The sequence below is a fragment of the Coffea eugenioides genome, chromosome 8 (genome assembly GCF_003713205.1).
Source record: "Coffea eugenioides isolate CCC68of chromosome 8, Ceug_1.0, whole genome shotgun sequence".
In the NCBI taxonomy this organism is placed as follows: Eukaryota; Viridiplantae; Streptophyta; class Magnoliopsida; order Gentianales; family Rubiaceae; genus Coffea; species Coffea eugenioides.
Genome location: NC_040042.1, coordinates 4,602,327 through 4,607,718, shown reverse-complemented (window position 1 = coordinate 4,607,718; position 5,392 = coordinate 4,602,327). Strand labels below are relative to the sequence as shown.

Sequence of the window (5,392 nt, the reverse complement as noted above, 5' to 3'; positions counted from 1 at the left end):
AAAATATGAAGTTTTTCCCATAAAAATCCATAAAATGCAATGTTTATCCATTTTAACATAAAATGTAGTTTTTTACCAAAACCTTAGTTATTTTAGTTATTAAACTAAATAATCAAACCAAAATTAACTAATAAAACACACTAAAAATACGTAAAATAAACTCTTATCACTCTTATAAACAGTAAATTCGTTTGAATTAGAATTCAACCTATTTTTTTGAAAACAGACTTGTTTCTTGTGTTTAAGCAATTCATTTACACCATCCATTCTTCTTTTAAAATCACATTGTTCCTTTTTGAATAATTCACAAAGTTTTGTTTTTCTATCAAGTTTAAAGTGTAAAACAGTCTCACTCTTTTTCAAGTAATCATTTTCAGCTTTCAACTTTTTATTTTGTTGAAAAAGATTTGCATTATTTCGAAGCAAAAAACTAATTTTCTGTTTTAACTCCTTGTTTCTAGCATAGGATTCTTTCAAACTATCATGCAATTTTATAATGAAAGATTCAAGATCATCATCAATTTCATCATCACTTTCAAATTGAGAGTTACATGTTGTGACCTCATCATCTCCAATGATCATAAAAGCCAATTGAGCAGATTCTTTTTTCTCTTCAATTTCACCATCGGAGTTGCATTCATTCCATGTGAACTGGAAATTGTTGAATCCGAATTTTCTTTCACCTTTTCTCTTCTTCATTGGACACTCACTCATGTAGTGTCCAAGTTGGCCACATTCATAACATTTATCAGTTTATTTTTTATTGTACTCTTGCTTCTCTTTGTTTCTTATGTTGCTGAACTGATTTGGGAATAAGTTGATGTTTCCTACTTTTCTAAACCTTCGTTTGTTGAGAATTCTCTTGAAACTTTTTGCGATGAGAGTTAGATCATTATCATCAGTTTCCGTATCTTCTTCATCTAGGGAGGCAGAATCATCCATATCTTGAGACGCCTTTAGAGCAATACTCCTTCTTACTTTCGCATCCTCTTCCTCTTGCACTTTGGACTTAAGTTTCAACTCATAAGAGATCAGAGAATTAATAAGTGATTCAATAGGCATAGTATTCAAATCTTTAACTTCCTCAATAGCAGTCATTTTATTTTCCCAATCATTGGACAAGGCATTCAGGAGTTTTCTATTTTTCTTACCTAAAGAGTATTCCTTTTCTAACACTTCTCAATCTTTAATGAGATCATTGAATCTACAATACATTTGATCAATATTTTCATGAGTTTCCATCTTAAACGACTCATATTTAGTAACTAAGATAGATTTCTTTTGCTCTCTAGTATTCTCACTACCTTCATGAATTTCTTTCAATTTGTCTCAAATTTCTTTAGTTGACATGCAACTTTTGACTCTAATAGATTCATTTGAGTCTAAAGCACAATATAACACATTCATGGCGTTTGCATTTAAAGTGAGATGAGCTCTATCTACAGCAGTCAGTTCACTTCTTATTTTTTGTCTAGATCTACGAGTATTTTCATCTATAAGAGAGGCATCATATGGACCTTCACTAATAATAACCCACAATTCAATATCAATTGATTGCAGAAGATAATCATTCTTTCTTTCCAACTCACATAATTTGACCCATTAAACATAGGTGGTCTAATGACAGAATGTCCTTAAAAAAATATGGCATTATTGGTTGTTATTTTTACTCCTAAGCCGATTGAGCTTAATCTCTAGGAGACCAAACTCTGATACCAATTGTAAGGATCGAAAACAATCAAGTAGAAGAGATAAACAATATACATATCACAAATGTAACAATAAATAAATAAAAAGAAAAGAATTGCAAACCCATTAACTACCCAACTCCTCTTGAGCTTGTAGATTAATTCAAACAAACTTCTTCAAGTTGATGAATTACAATCACTCTTGTGTACAAAGGAAGGTTCACCTCCTCCTTACCCCAAACTCCACTCGGTCAAGTTAGGACGTTTTACTATCACTCAGAACAACCCTCACAGAGCTACACTCATGAAGTATTCACTCACAAATGAAAAATTTACAAAGAATTTCACACCACTAAGACTACAAATCTTCCTTGAAGAGTATTTTCTCACTAAAATCACTTTAGATCTTTTGTATTTTCAGTGTGCAAAAGTTATTTTATGTATCTGACCAACCACAATTTATATAGGACCAAGAAAGTGCCTCATTAACGATTCCAACGGATAGAAAGTAGATGAAGAGTCAACTAGCCGTTGGAGTATCGGACGTCCGTTATTCCTGTTTTTTGCGTCCGACAGCAAGCAGTGAGTTTGAGAAATTTTTTTCAATTCTATCGGACGTCCGGTGCAAGCTCTTTGTGCGTCCAACAGCAAACAAAGAGATTTGAGAAATCATCTTATTTCTATCGGACGTTCGGTGGAGACATATTCAGCGTCCGATGGTTTCTTCGACTTCGAAGGATCCTATCGGACGTCTGAAGCATGCGTCCGAAGTTGTGCAATGATTATCGGACCTCCGGTACCGTCATCACAAGCGTCCGACAGCTTTCAGCAACCTTTGTATTCTTTCAATTGCACTTGTTCATGGAATCAAATAACTTCATAATTGAAAGTATATTTTAAAGAAATATTAGTATTATCCATTGTTTTGTGAACATCAAAAGATAGGAACCAAGGTCAACACGGCGTTTAATCTGAGGTAGTCAATACACTGCCTCCATCCAGTGGGTTTGCGTACTGGCACGAGCTCACCAGTCTGGTTGGCCTCCACTGTCACTCCTGCTTTCTTCGGGACCACCTGCACTGGATTTGCCCGTGGATTATCTGATATCGCGAATATGATCCCCACATCCAGTAACTTTAATATCTTCTTCTTCACCACTTCCATCATGAGGGGATTGAGTCTCCTTTGAACTTGTCTACAGGTTTGGCATTCTCTTCCAGCCTTATTCGATGCATACAGATAGAGGGGCAGATCCCCTTAATGTCGGTGATTGTCTATCCTATCGCCTCCTTATGTTCTCTAAAGACCCAGATTACCTTTTCCTCCTGAGTTTTTGAGAGAGCCGCTGAGATAATCACTGGGAGTGTTTCTTTCTCACTCAGATAAGCATATTTCAAGTGCTTCGGCAGAAGTTTCAACTCCAACACAGGTGCCTGCATCACAGATGGTAGTATCCTCTGGTGAGGTTCGGGTACAAAAATAGGTGCGAGTTTATACCTCCTCGTCGTGGTTGGCAATGAGTGTAATGCCCCTATTGTACATTTCAGATCTTCACTCTATTCTACCTCAGGAGTTGTTTCCAACTCGAGATATTTGATTAAAGCAACCTCCAACTCATACCTACCAACAATTTCAAACACTTCCTGCATCGTGGAGTCAATAGCACTTATAGAAAAAATAGAGCTAAAATTAAAGTTTGAGGGGTATTTCATAGTATCAAAAATATTAAAATAAATAATTTCTCCGTCAAACTCCATGGACAAGATGCCCTTGTTAACATCTATTTTAGTTTGTGTCGTGCTAAAAAAAGATCTACTTAATAATAAATGTGATGGGTTGTGGGAGTGTTCATTATCCATATCAAACACATAAAAATCAATTAGAAAAATTAATGCTTTAATTTTTACCAAAAATCTTCAATCAACCTGTCAGGGTATGCATTGGTTTGATTAGCTAATTGGATTATTATCCTAGTTTCCTTTAGAGGTCCTAAATTCAAAAAAACATATATGAATTTTGGCATGACATTAATCGAGATTTCTAGATCTAACATGGCCTTTTTGATCAAGGTGTTACCTATCCTAAAGGGAATAGTAAACATACTTGGGTCCCCGCACTTCGGTGGGAGTTTCCTCCGGAGAACCGCTTACACATTCTCTCCCACAATAACTCTTTTATTTCCCCTCAAAAACTTGGTATATTTCGGCACTTGTTTGATTGCGTCTAACAGGGGAATATTGATTTCTACCTGACGGAACACCTCCAAGATCTCTTTCTCCTTATCCTGCTTCTTCGATTTTTTCAACCTGTTAGGAAAGGGCGGCGGATGAATTTTTACCTCAACGATCGGGTCAGGGAGTACCACTGAATTTTTGCCCTTGCTGTCCTCTTTCTCAAGCTCGTTCTCGATTTTTTTCTCATCATTGTCCTTTGGAATCGTGAGTTCAGGTCCCTGAATTTTCTTCCCGCTCCTTAAGGTCATCGCACTTACATTCTTTAGGTTCAATTCAGGTTGAGACAGGACTTGGGATTCTATGCGGTTAATTGCTATCGCTATCTGACTCTACATTGCTTGCATCTGTCCCAATTGATTCCTCATACTTTGTAGGTCAGAATTTGTCTTTTATTGATTAGCAATTAATTACTTCATCATCTTCTCCATAGATGGACTTGAGTTTGAAGGGGGTGGTGGGCAAGGTTAATACTTTTGTTGATACCCTTGCTGCATATTCGGTGCGAAATTTGACTGTCTATTTCCTCTATAACTGAAGTTAGGATGATCTCTTCATCCTGGATTGTACGTATTCGAGTACGGGTCATATTACTTTTTTGACGTGGGCGCGTGACCAGTCATGTTCACTTGCTCCGCACTTTCTTCTTGAATCATTGGGCATATCTCTGTAGAATGACCCATAGCAGTGCAAATCCCATACACTTTGACTTGTGATGCAGTTCTTACAACTAATTGCCTAACAAAAAATGTTAAGTCAGTCAACTGCTGCTAGATAGAAGATGTCTCTACCTCATTTACTTTACGTGTTAGGACATCCTCCCTCGTACCAAACTGCTGCGAATTCTCAGCCATCCTTTCAATTAGCTCCCACGCTTCTCGAGGAGTCTTGTTCATCAATGACCATCCACCTGCAGCATCAATTATACTCCTGTCTCTGAAAAGTAGCCCCTCGTAAAAATATTGGATGAGCAATTGCTCAATTATTTGGTGTTAAGGGCACTTGATGCATAATTTCTTGAATCGCTCCCAATAATCATAAAGCGACTCTCTTGGATGCTGTTTGATATCGCATATCTCCTTCATTAGACTTGCAGCTCGAGACGCAGGAAAATATTTGTCTAAGAATTTTTTCTTCAACTGGTCTCACATGGTGATGCTACCTGGTGGCAGGTAGTACATCCAGTCTTTTGTGGAGTCCTTCAAGGAGAAGGGGAATGCCCTCATTTTTATCTGTTCTTCTGTAATCCCCGGAGGTTTCATGCTATTGCAAACGACATCAAACTCTTGCAAGTGCTTGTAAAGTTCCTCACCTGATAAACCATGGAAAGATGGTAAGAGATAAATTAGACCAGATTTTAACTCAAAAGATGTGTTATCATTTAAATGCGAAAAACTAATTCATAAGGGCTGCTGATTTAAATCAAGTGCAACCAACTTCCTTAGTGTTCGTGTATTCGCCATGGTGATTTC

General features: G+C 36.9%; 1 non-coding gene across 1 annotated transcript; it reads left to right on the top strand.

The window, feature by feature from the left end:
* Positions 1–4,904: 4,904 nt before the first annotated feature.
* Positions 4,905–5,011, top strand: LOC113781813. The gene has a single exon (XR_003469717.1). It is a non-coding gene; the product is annotated as a small nucleolar RNA R71 (small nucleolar RNA).
* The last annotated feature ends 381 nt before the right edge of the window (positions 5,012–5,392 follow it).